General features: G+C 41.4%; 1 protein-coding gene across 7 annotated transcripts in view; it reads left to right on the top strand.

Moving 5' to 3' along the window:
* Positions 1-1,457: 1,457 nt before the first annotated feature.
* Positions 1,458-13,569, top strand: part of EYA4 (EYA transcriptional coactivator and phosphatase 4) — a 138,986-nt gene continuing 126,874 nt past the window's right edge. For 5 of the 7 annotated variants that reach the window (XM_077782202.1, XM_021540675.3, XM_021540674.2 and 2 more), the window contains exon 1: positions 1,458-1,758. The gene's annotated coding sequence lies outside the window, so the exon portion shown is untranslated. Of the gene's footprint in view, positions 1,759-3,450; positions 3,649-13,569 lie in introns of those variants that run through there. The other 2 variants (XM_021540673.3, XM_021540671.3) reach the window with 2 other exon arrangements.

Raw genomic sequence — 13,569 nt, 5'->3', positions numbered from 1 at the left:
CAAAACTGAGTTTTCTCCCCTTCCAGTTATGCTCTAAACTCTTATTTTCAAAATTAATTTCCTATTTCTGGCTTGTCCTACACTATGTCAATTTGAAGGCTGGCTTTTGGACGCTCTTTTAGTTTAAAAGTTTTTCTAGCTGTATTTGTGTAGGTCAAAAGAGTTTTCCAAGTCTGTTCTCTTTCTGAGTGGCGAGTCTCCCAGGATAGCAAATACAAGGTTTTTATAGACTTGTTTTCATGAAGCCATCTGAAATCTGAAATTATTTAGGAGAAAGACTACCATGTTTGTAGAATTCATTAAATGCAATTTATGAAATTCAAAGGCTTGAGTAAAGTTAAGTAGCTTTAAATAGTATCACCAAATGCAAATTGAGAAAACAGAAGGCAGGTAGAAAATAATTTTCACAAATTGATACTTTTTTACCCCTCATTTCATGTGACTTGCTGACCTCAAAAGCTTATAACATTCATGACTTATGAAGCCCAAGACTTTTCTTTCACATCTCTCTCCAAATATAGGGCCTAAATGTTGCCTCCTCTTTTAAATCTTTTACTTAGACCCTTTGGATAGTGAAGTTAACTTGAGAGAGAAGGAGGGTGATGAAACTGGTTGAACCAGAGCCACCCAATCCACTCAGTGAAACTAGTCAGAAGATAATACAAGCTGAAGGGTAAGAGTATGAAATGTGACTAAGCAATTAGGGATTTTCTTCCACTTCCCCACACAATGGAGCAAAGAGGACCAAATGCAGCTGCTGAATTTCTTGCAGAGTGTTCAGTTTAAGAGCAGGAAAGGACTTTGCCTTCATCCACACTGGTCAGCTTGAGAGAAAGGAGAAAAATGTATCCTATAAAAGGGTATGGCAACCAGTCCTGTCGCGTAGTACTTGATCATACTTGATCATTCAAACTCAGGATTACTTTAGTGTTGGTTTCTTCTAGAAATAAACAAAGGGAAAAAATGAAGTACAGACTTCATTACCTGTACTCTGGCAGATTGGCATTAATCAATCCTACCCTTCAGGGCCCCCTTCTTTGCTCCCATCACTACTAACTGCAGATGTCAGGGAGTGGCAAAGGCAAAAGGTGCAGGCCCCGGGCTGCGATGCCGAGGGCCGCGGGAGGGACACTGGAGCTGACTGGCGGCCGGGTGAGCCGGCGGTCCGTGCCCGCCGCGGTGTTCCGAGCCCGGGGCAGGGCAGTGCCGGCCAGCTGAGCGGGGCAGCGGCGGGTGGGCAGCGGGGCTGCCGTGCCGAGAGGGGCCGGCACAGGGAGCAGCCCTGCGGCAGCTCCCAGCACAAGTGCGGAGCGGCGCCCCGGGGCTGCGCTGGCTCCCGGCTCCTCGCCCCTTACCTCCGCGCTCGCGGGACGGCCTTTTTGGGCGGGAGGGCGGGAGCGGGTTACCTTTCCTTAGGGAAGTCCCGTCCCTTGACGGGGAGACTTTTTACGTTCCGGTGCGTGAGAGGCAACTAGTTGCATTCACTGAAGAGCGAGGAGTGTTTGGTTTCTCCCGCACCAGCCTCCTCCTCCATCTACCCCCCCACCCCCGCCCCGAATTTCTCCTCCCGTTTTGCTCCGCGTTGATCTTTATTTGTGTGTGGAGAAAGGGGTGGGGGGGACGACTTGTAGGGGGGATGTTCTGTTTTGGCCAGAGGAACAGTGCAAAAGGGGAGCCTCGGCTCGGAGAAGGTACGAGAATAAATAAATAAGGAGCGGCCTTAAAATAAAGGTAGCGGCATATCCCGGCAGCGAGAAGGTGAGTGTCTCTGACTTCCTCGTCCTTGCATCTCCCTCCCACCCCTTCTGCTCGGAGGTGGAGGAAACGGGTTCCCTGTCGCATGTGTCCGTGGAGGGGGTGTGTGCGTCTGCTTGTATTTAGCGTTTATTTAGCACTGTTTTCATGTCGGTTCGATGACAGCAACAACAACAACAAAAACAAAATTGCTGTAAAACAAATGTGAAACAAATGTGATGGGAGAGAGCAGCGGAGCCGTCCATCGCGGGACAAAGGCTAGCTTTTACCCCGGCCCCACGCTAGTTTAATTGCAAAAACCCAAACTGTTTTTCCGTGCGGACGGGCGACTTTTTCCACGCCCAGCCGGACTTTCTGCCTCTGTCCAGGTGATACTCCCTGCTGTTTTGCCCTCACCGCTCTTTGGCTGGGTGTTACCGGGGCTACTGGGGTAAGCCCCAAGACAGGAGCAAGCCGCGACGGCTGCTGTCGCATTGTTCCCCACTTGCGCCTCCCGCTCACTCCCGGTGCGGCGGAAACGGGGGGCCCGGGCTGCGCCCCGCGAGCAGCCGGGGGCTGCCGGCCCGCCTGGGATGGGCGACGGGGCTCAGCCGGCCGCCAGGTCGCTCTGCCGACCGCCTGCCCTTGCGAGGGCCGGCGGAGGAGCCAGCGGCGGCTTGACCGGAGGCTGTGAGGAAGCCACGTTTCTGGTGGCGGGGTCCCCTCCGGACAGAGCGGCATGAAAACACGTAGGGATGGCAGTCCCTTCCCGAAAACCCCGCTCCTCCAGAGAGGGTGCGGGCAGCGCGGGGTCGAGGCAGCCCGGCCGGGACGCGGGGGCACGGGCGGCTGCGGCAGAAGAGTCGCTCGGTCCCGCCGCCCTCCCTCGGCCCCGCGCTGCCCCGGCACCGACAGCGCTCGGGGGTCTCCGCTGCCCGCCTGCCCCGGGGCGGAGCGCTGCGGGCGTGCCCCGCTCGGGGTGCCGGCGGACGGGGCAGGCTGCCTCCCGCTGCCTCCTGGCCGGCAGCCGCTGCGGAGGCTCCGGCGGCCACTTTTTCCAGTGTCCAAAGGGATCGGGGACAGAGCTGCCCGTTGTTTTTGTTCCTCTCCGTTTCCTCTCCCTGAGGGATGTCTCTTGCCCTTCCCCTCCCCCTCCCCGGCTTGTTTTTCTTGTGGTTTAAAGACAAAACGTTGCATTTTCGGGTTGTCCCACCGCGCCCCCGCCCCCGCAGCGGTCTCCGCCGCCGGCGGACGGGGCATGGGGAAGCCCCGGGCGCGGGGGTCCCGCCGCCTTTTCCACTGGCGATGCGGGGACTTGTGTTTTGGTTAGAAAGCGTTTCCACGTGGGTAAGCCTTGCGTGTGCATGTGTGTTTGCGCGGGTGTGTGCGCGTACTTGATCCGCGAGGAGGTAACAGGATTCTCCGTGTTCAAAACCGGAGAGCTCTTAGCCGGTAATCTCCTTCTCCTGCTGTCATTACAGACACTTCCAAAGTCAGATACCCGCGGAGAACCGCCGGCTGCGTTTCACACGGCGGTTCTCCCCGAGCCGCGGGGGCTCCGCGCCGTGCCCGGCCGGACACGGGGCTGTCCGGGGAGCAGCCCCGCGGCGCCTTCCGCCGGGAAGGGAGAGAGGGATCCCACGGCATCGCCGCTGCCAATCGGTAGTTGGCATCTAAAGTTTCATTTACATTTATGAAACTGCCGCCCCGAGCCAAGCGGGCGCGGTGCTGCGGCCCCGTAGCCGCGGGCAGGGCTCGCAGCCGAGCACACGGAGGGACGCGCTCGGCTCGCGCGTGGCGCTGTGAAATAGCCGGTATTGACAAAAACCCCGGGACGCACGCTGTACCAGACAAGGGAGCGACTTGGCCGGTTCCAGTTTAAGTATGAAGTCATGCTAGAACAGTAAGGAACCGGTATTTACAGTTTTCTGAGTTTTGTTTTACGTGTTTCATTTGCGGAGGCTAGAAAGCGTATCTAAGATAAACTAATCAGCAGTTTAGATTTAGAGAGAGTTATAGAAAGAAGGCGTCTTTTCTGTTTGGTAAATAGGTCTCCTGGTCTGACCTCGGAGTTTGATGTTAGAAGCATGTACTTTGCAATAAAGCTCAGGCCTTATCTTTGTTTCATTTCCCTAACACTCAAAAGAAGTTTTGCAAAATTGCTGTGGGTTTGACTCTTCCCCTGGTATTTCCGAAAATGCTGTCAAATAACAAATGCTTGCATACTTGCAATATATATAATACTGTGAGTAAAGTAGAAATACAGACTGATATTTCTCTCTCTTCCCGGTGATTCTTTCTCTGTTTGACATCTAACATTAGCTGAGCTATGTCTGAAACAGCTTTTTGCTTTTTTTTTTTTTTTTTTTAGCACAGTATTTTTTACCAAATGTTCTTCAACCAAATTTAATAGAAATGAAAGTGGAGTATGTTGACAATCTTTTATGTATCTTTGTTCGGATAATTTGTATACAGTTATTAATTGTTACATGTATATGATGGTACTGATAATAAATTTAGCTGAAGGTTACTCTTGCTGAATTTGTATTTATTACTGGCCTGAAAACACTTTGCAATATAAATTTATTCTGTGTGGATAATGTCAATGGAATAAATAAATCCTAAACAAAGACAGGGACATCAGACTGACAGACAGACATATGTCAAATTGCTCGAGTAACTTTAAAGCCTTTTGGAAGTTCACCACAAAACCAATGTATAAGCAATGTATTGAGTAGGGCACTAGTGCGTTTTCAGTTAGTTGCAATTCCCAGTTAAAATATTTCAAACAAGGCAACTGTAGAAATACAGCTATAGATAGTATCATGTGGCATATTTTTAGCATCTGATGCAAGTGTTAAAGTTTAACTCTTTAAACTTTAAGCAACTCTTTATGCAAGTCCTAGAATTAATGTTAAACACTGGCATTTGATGAGGGAAAGGTACCTGTCTGTTTCCTTGATGAACTGGTGGTATTGGACGATGTCGTGTGCAATCCTCCAGTGATAAAATTTAAACCGCATTTTACTCTCTTAAATACAAAAGTTACCACAGAAAGAAAAAAGAAATTCCTGGAATTTCTGTTAAACACTCTAGGACACAGCTATTAATTTTTTTCTGTGTTATCTTTTTCCTTCTTGAAAGTAGGGATTTTATGAACTCAGGGTAGAGCAGGTCTCTCTTTTTGTAAGGAGTATTTATTCAGCATACTTCTATATTGCAGCTGCTGATCATATTTCATAGAGCTGTTAAAGCACTTAAAACCTAAAATTAGGTACTGTCTGGTAGTAAATATTTCAAATCACTTCTTGAAGAAATGGGCTTAAAAAAGAGACATTTTGAAATATATCGTTGAGAAAAAGTAATCTTGCATTGCTTTTACTCAGTGCAATACCAATCTAAATCACTGATTTCAACACAGTGTACATTTTTGTTAGGTTTTCTTAATCTCCTGGATTTTTATTGTGATTTTATGCTGGCTTTATTTGATATCATAACCAGCTACTTTGCTCAAGATATGTTTATGATGGCAACGCTTGAATTAACAGGTGTCGAATTAACTTCTAACATACCTGTACTTCCAATGAGTATTCTTGTGATCCTAAGAACTGTAATGTAAGTTTCCTTGCTTCCTGGTATGCATGTTTCTGGCTGTTAGTTGCAGAAGGTGTACATTTGCTTTTTTCAAAATTTTGAACGAGTTAATTTACAGATTAGTATTTTCCAACTTGGGGGTGGGGTTAGGTTTGTTTTTTAGCTGAGCAGAGGAATAGGTTTATTTGCTCACTGGTTTTCATTTTTGGTACTGTCAAGGTTTGCAGGAAAAAGACAGGGACATCATCCTGACAGACAGACCTATGTCAAGTTGGTCAAGTATTTTTAAAGATTTTTGGAAGTTCACCACAAAACCAAGTCTGGTAGCAGCAACACTCAGATCTCTTTGCTTTTTCCTTTGTGCTTGAGAATCCAGTAGTATTTCTGCTATCTAATATATCTGTAATCTTCTTGACATTTTGTGTTAAAAAATCCCGGCGTTTATGGTATGCAACTGGAAGAAGAGTGTTGATATTCAGTCATTGATCTAGAGGTTTATAAATACGCCTAATAAGTGCTATTTTTCTTTTTTGAATTTAAATATTTTGTAAATGTGTGTCCAACTTAACCTTTTTCTGTCATTGAAAAGCGCTAATTGATCTTGCTGACCCTGACATAATAGTATAGTTTGATATTTGAAACCTTTCAGCTTTGGCATGGCCTTTTTATCACCCCTGAGATTTCAGGGCATGGTTCTACTGAAGGTATAAACTGTTTCTCTTTGGAAAATTAAATAAAAATGGTTATTAAAAATAAATTATGCTTTTTTAAAGTCAGTAGATGTTTTACCTATCAAAGCCTCAGGCTTGACAATATACATTAAAAACTTTCTGATTTACTTGTATGTATTAGGTGACATTTTAGACATTGCTATACAGAAATCAGATTTTTATGGAATAATTTTTGGCCAATTCCACTCTTCTGTGCTGCAGTGTTATTGAATCTGTCATTAAATCAGAAGTGGTTAAAGGAACTTGGACGTACTTTGCAATGCAAAAGCTCAGATAAGAAGAGTGCTCCTATGTCAAATAAATAATAAAATCTATTTGAAAAGGCAATAAAATTCACATTTTTAGTCTGCATTGTAGTTTGCAATGCTGCCAGAAGGATTGCTTTTGGGATGTCTGTAATTTAGGACCTAAACGGCAAAAGCTATTTTAAAGAATTTTCTTATTTGTATCTCTAAGCCTGAAAAATGCATCAAATAGCTGACTGTCTTTTTGTTTTAACGTTAAACAGTGAAAACTACTTTGATGATTGATTATCCTATATTGAAATGTATCACTGGGCAGTCTCAGTCACAGGATTGTATAGGCTAGTCATTAGGCATTTGAGCAAAATGTCAAATGCTAATGGCTGTCTGTGGAATACTAAAGATTAGGCATTTTATTTTCAATTTGTTAAAAATTTCTTTATTTCTCCAAGGGAAGATTATAATGACTAGTGATTATATTCAGTGCTTCTCACTCCATAAGCCAGTGAGACTTTTTTGGTTTTAGGCTGTTAGGATTGGGTAGTAGACACTAAAGTTTTAGTTAGGGTGCAATTACCATGGATTTCAAAAGAAGTAGTTTGGAGGATTTCTATGCATAAATTAATTTGGAGGTCTATGTCCTTTTCCTAGAATTAACTAAACAAATACTATTACAGTGACTTCTCATTGAGCAGCTGTCTGTAGAACTAAAGCGGAGGGCAGTTCTGTTGGATGTAATTTAAATGCTGTCTCTGAAGAACTCAGTCTGCCTGGGCTGACTGAGAATACTCTCTTTGCACTAGGGTTGTGCTGGACTATACCAAATTTGACTAATTTGGAGCAGAAAATTACAAAAAAGACCTCCCAAGGCAACCTGAAAAATATTCAGCTTTGATTTTTGGTTGATTTTTAATGATTTTTGCATAGGTGTTAGATTATTACTTATGTGATTTAGTTAGTATGCACTAGAATTTTTGGCAGCATTAAAATGAAATACTATTGTGGTGTGACCCCAGTATAAGCTCACATTCTCAGCAGTGTAAAAAATTACTGCTGCCACTTTTTTTTTTAATTGGATAGATCAGTGAGTAGCTAGTTCTGCTCTTGACATATATATAATTAAACCACAAAAAGCTACATTAAAATACCATGAAAGGTCTGATTTAGACCATAAAAGTGAAAGAAACACAGAGCTGAGTTTGCAATTTTTCAAATAATTCTCCTCTATGACTATGTGTATATAACTACTGAAATCAATGCTAGTGCATGAGGTAATTGGAAACTTAACTTGATGTTTTGTGCCAGATCCTTAGCTGTTGCAAATTGGAGTAGGAATGCTGAAATTACCGGAGTGGTCTCACATTATGCCAGTTGAGTATCTAGTCCTCTATTCTTAGTTCAGTCTGCTCTTTTGGTGGGTTATTTCAATATACATTGTATGTGTCAGATCACATGCACAGAGATCTTGCAATACTTAGTTAAATAAAAAAGAGTTAAGTATAAATGTCCAAATTATATATTTTTTTCTTCCATTTCAAGGCATTTTCATACTCTTATGTTCAAACTTCTTTTTTGTAACATTTTCTAAATGACCATAGAAATGCCTTTTCCAGTAAATGTACTTTTGAAAATGATGCAGTTAGAAATATTGCTAATTGTCTGTATACTTTTAATTCTGTTAGGGCAACTTTGTTACTCAAAGAAATGAGTAATTAGGTTGTGCTTGTTCAGGGACATTTCATGAATGCTAAGGCTATTTGATGAAAGGCATGAACTCCATGTTAAATCTCATCTGGATGTTTCTTTTTATTTATATCCCTAGAACATCACAGAAAATGAAGTTTACCTTAGTCCCAAGAGAGAGCAGCTAAACCAGCTTCTGTACACTTCAGTTTATGCATCCTGACATCATGCTGCATATGAGGTCTTTCTTCCAACTCTTCCATGTGTCCCAGCATAGATGTGGTCTGACAAAACCAGGCACAGCTCAGGGAGTTTATGCACATTTCCTCTGCCAAATTCTAGCAATGCAACTCAGACTCAACCTAGCATTTCTGTTCTGGTCTTCTTAGCACAGACAACTGTGAAGTTGGGAACTAATAAGGCTGAATGATATAGAAGGTTTTACAAATGCAGTGATTATATTCTGGGATAGGGTCTTGAAAATAGCATTTCTTGTTACCCCAGGGCAAGATTTAGACTGTGGTAGGTTTTCCAAAGAGGAAGATGAAAGTACTTTTCCACTCAGCCACCTATTTTTATGTTTATTATAATGTGGCATGGTAGAAGGCTCTAATATAATGTTCAAATTAATTTTTTTCAGTTAATTGCACCTTCAGAGAAGCAATTTTTGTGTTCAAAGTACCATCTGAATCCTGTGCTCACTGTGCAGCAGTATGTCTAGGAGTTATCTGCAACCTGAGGTGTTTCAGCTGAAAAAGCTAGATAATGTGTTTCCTCGTAATTTCTGGTATCCAGTTAGCTATGTTTCAGCTTGTTTTCCAATTTTCTGACTGATAGTATGATTTCTTCAAGGGCTAGATGAGCAGTCAAATTTTTGGCAGAAAACAAATGAAACAGAAGACTTTGCTCCCTGGTAGTTGTGAAACTGCCCAGCTTTTTGGAGGAAGTCCAGGACTGGAACAACAGCTTGTGAGATGCTGTTAAATCAGGACTAAGTCTAAAATAGTTTGATTGTAAGGTCTGTTGGAAGAGATCCAGCATTTTGCTCTGTTTTTACATCATTATCTAGGAGTATTGGTTCATATAAGCATCAATAGCAGAAACCTCATGTGTGACTAACCCTATCTGAAGTCCTACATCCTTCTGTTTTCCTGCAGTAGAGGACAGAAAAGTGTGAAGCCATGGTTTCACATTTAGTGGCAGCGCTTCTAAAGCGGCCCCTTAACCCACCTCTGCTGGCCACTCGTTTAAGTTGGATCCACTCTTGCTGTGGTTCACAAGCAGCTGTGCTGGCAGCGAGGCAAAGGTCGGAATGAGTGGCAGCACCCAAGCTGCTGAGCCTGGCAGCAGTGCTGCAGAAATAGCTGCAGAACCACAGTCTCCGTTACCTAATCTGCCACCTCTATTAACTGAAGTGCAGGGTCAAGTCTGTGGGATAGATGGAATTTTTCAGAATGAAAACATTGTCTACAAAAATGATCCCTTGGTCTTTAATCAAACGGTTGTGTTGATGCAGGGATTTTTGACTAAAATCGAAGTAGCTGCAAATAATTGGCAGATACACGTGCAAGTTAAAACAATAGGGAAAGTACTGGGGCCTTTGGAGGGACAGCTACGATTTTCTTGAAGGAAGTTCAGACGTGATACCAGATGACAGAACTTTTCCAGATCTGTGCACTGCTGTCCAATAGCTGGGCTTGCAGGGAACAGGCGGAGCATAGCTCCACTAGAAGTAGGACGTCACTGCCAAGCGCTGCAGCGCTCGTGACAGGCTGCATTCTTTTATCACTATTCCCGGGGAAAGAAGTGCAATAATTTCTCAGAAGTGGCCATTACGTAGCTGTCACTGTAGACAAGTGCTTAATTTATGTCAACTATTTTTTATTAGTCTCCACTGTCACAAAGTATTAACTTACAGGCTATCATGTTCCAAATGCCTTTTTTTATGTTGTTCCCATATAACACTGAAATATGGGTACTATACTGCATCATAGGTTTATGAACACTCAAGCAAGCCAAACCAGTGATATTGTTTTTGATGTGAGTACAAGTTTGAGTTCCAAAGATAAGTGTAGTGATGTAATAAAGTTCTGTAAGTCTGTCTTGAGTTGACATGACTTTTTGATTAATAAAGTTGAAGGATACAAAATTAACTTGGCACAAATGAAATGGATTAAACAGCAAACCAAAGCATAGATTTCACAAATAGTTACTTGTTAACGAGTCTTTAAAAAGCATGTTATTATAAAGGGTTTTTCAGGGGGCAATCATAAAATCAAAACCTATTTATTATTTTACCAGTGACACCAAGATTAGTAAATTCTACCAGAAGTAATACCCTTGATTAGAACAATTGCTGACCTAATAAAAGATATTTTTCTTCTTACAAACTTCCTTATACTTGTGTAGTTAGACTGTAATGCCTAAAGTACTTCTACTACAAAGACTGAGGGATGGGAAAATAATGAGGAGAGCAGATTGATGCGAGTAGTCTGGCTCATTGAGCAAACTGAGAGCAAGCAAACTGTATGTACTTCACTACAAGCCAGCAGTTTATTTAAAAAAAACTCACAAAACAAAAAATGGAGGTCATAGAAAATGATAATGATGGTATTGTAACTGAAAAAAAGGTGTAGTAACTTAAACTAAGTACTCAGCAGGGTAAGAGGGGTTACATTAACTGTGCAGGTAGTATAGGTGCAGCTACTACTGCAAAGCTGTACCCTTTTTTAGCTTTAGAAAGGAAGCTTTAAAAAATTGGACGTTTCAGATTTAAGACCAGAATAGTAATTAAACATTGGAAAATGTTTCTTCCAGGGAATTAACAAATTTTAGTTGACCAAAGGAGAATGTAACATAGTTTGATTACAGCTAATAAATATCTAAATTAGGAAATGTGGTAAAGGTTGTATTGTCAAAGCAGTTGTTTCAGTTAAAATCTGAGAATACCTGTTTTTTACAATCATGTTGTGTTGCACACTTACTGCTGGCTCAGAGTAAAAGAGATTTGCCTCTAGGATTGCAAGCTGTTCCATGGATGTCACAACATTTCAGTGCCTATGAGGACTGCTGATGGGCTAGGAGCTGAAATGAGTGCAGACAGCTCATGTGAGAATCAGCAGCATAAAAATGTAGATTACACAGGACATCTGGTGTGGGATTTTGCATTTTCTTTGTGCTGGACAAAGGTAGTAGATAGAAAATTTTCTACTTTCAGTCATTGTGTTTTGATGGTTTCAGTTTTTCTTGATGGCTGGGGTGCAGCAGTGTTAGTTTTGGTGAGTAATAATTATTCTCTTCTGTCAGAAAGCACCTGAGCTGCATGCTGGCACCAGAAGGAGTTTCGTATTCTGTGACAGTTCTGCATTCACACTTTTTGTTTTCCATTTCTAATGGAATGAAAAAATAACAGTTTCTAAAATGCAATATTTAGGAGTTACTGTCAACTTTGGTTAAGAAAAACATTTCATTTCTTCTACCAAACTGGAACCAAAGTACCCAGGTTTCTTCTCAGTGAGTTTACTTTGTATTTCTTTCTGACATTTCTAAATGTTCCATTCAAGAATTTCATGTGAGACGCTTGGCAGTAACAGGAATAGCAGCTGCTGAGCAATGACTCTCACACCTAAAAAGGATGGGCATGCTGCAAACTTTGTCCTTCATCAGGATGTTTCTAGTATGCCTAGCAAGTATTTGAACTTCAACAGTAACTCTGATTGCATCCTCATACTGCTGAATGCACTCTACAAACTGTGGCATGATTTTTCAAGCAGGTAGGATGAATAGATAGGATGCTGTCAGCTTTCATGATACCATGTGGCTGGATTTTTCTATTAAGATTTTCAGCCTTGTGAAACTGCTCTGCTTTTACCTTGTGGATATGCTCATTTTTAGGCTCTCCTAAATTCTAAAATGTTTCTCTTTAAAAAATAACCTTTATTGTTATTTTATGCTTATTTTGTGTTACAAGCTTTTTGAGGGTTTTTTAATGTGTAAAAGGTAAATTAGACATGTTTTTAGGGAAAGGGAATAAGAAATAATTAATATTTTCAAGTTGACAGTGTGTCTTTAAATATTCTGGCTATAAGTATAGCATTTTTATTTCTGTTGTCAATGGCTTGTTTATAAATAACTGAAATGTTTTCTTTGGTTTGTTCACAGCCATTTTCTACATAAAAGAGAAGAAAATTGTCATAGAAGTTAAGCAAAATACGCAGTGTATTAAAAACCAAAATCATTCTCCCTAAAAAAAATCTAGTTGTTTAAAACATTGAAATGGGCAACTAATAGGAAATAAACCAACTATTTAAACCAAAAAATTTAAAAGAGTATGCTTCTATATGTAGCATCTCTGCATTACTTGTTTGGGTTTTGTTTCTTTTCCCTGGGAACCACTTTTATTTTCTCTTTATTTTTAGGGGAACACAGAGGGATTCTAGATTAGATTTGTTATAAATTGAGGCCAGAAACAGTATCAGCATTTGTTTTATTCATTTCTCTCTGGAAAATTATGTAATTGGAATTTGGAATGAGATAGATGAAGTCTGTGTAGCTGCATGTCTTATCTATATAAGAGTGAAGAAATGTCTCACAGTTGGGAAGTCCCCAAGCATCGGTGGATTTGTAGCTCTGGTCTCAATCTTAGTAACTTTACAGTGTGTTGTAGATTGCCAGGATAAGGGAGGTATTGTTGAGGTTAAAATTCTGTATTCTGAAATTCTCAAAGTTAGTTCTTATTCATTACACAGGTATGGGATGGGAGGGGTAGGAAGAATAAGGAAATCAGTTTTAGTCATATTTGGGGACCTGTAAAGATGGAACCCAGAGCTGCAAATGATAAATGCTGCACCAACTTGTTCTTTTACAAAACTAAAGTAAATGAGATCCAGTGCTTCCAGTTGTTTGCCATTTGCCAGGAAGTCTTTCTGGTTTCCCCTTTTTCATTCGTTGTTGTATGATGGTAGAACCAGCAGGCAGATCTGACAGACCCTTTCTGTTTCTTACCTCGTTCACATACCTAATTGATGCAGGGACATCATGGTCTGCTATTTTGTCTGGTACCAAATGGTTTTGTGGTGCTGTGTCTCGTTTCTAAGTCAGAAGTACCTGATGCAGAGTGGCAATCTTAATTTTTCTTGAATAAAATGTCCATAAATGCTACACAAGCAATGCCACCCTTCAGCAAACAGTTCAAGGAAGCAAATTACACTAAGCTGACAATTATATAAATATTCATTGAAGACTATGCAGAATTTGCAAGACTGTATCTTACAAATGTATATTGATTTGCATGAAAGTCAAAAATTTGATTTGAATTTTGAGTTTTCAGTGTATGTTTGGTGGCATGAATCTTGTCTGTTTTGATTACTGTATTTAATGTCTGGCATGAATTCATGTGCTCAGAAAGGAAGATGGAAAAAACAAATTATGTCACAGTTACAGATTTATTTTTTTTTCAGGAGAGGGAGAATGTAAAAGGAAACTAGTTGGGCTTAGAATGTGTGGTGGATGTTGAAGATCCCATTCGTCTTAACATGCATTCTAATCCAAGATCTGAAAATAAATGTTGTGTTAGCAGGAACAAA

The sequence above is a fragment of the Lonchura striata genome, chromosome 3 (assembly GCF_046129695.1).
Source record: "Lonchura striata isolate bLonStr1 chromosome 3, bLonStr1.mat, whole genome shotgun sequence".
Lineage (NCBI taxonomy): Eukaryota > Metazoa > Chordata > Aves > Passeriformes > Estrildidae > Lonchura > Lonchura striata.
This window is presented reverse-complemented; position numbering and strand designations above follow the sequence as displayed.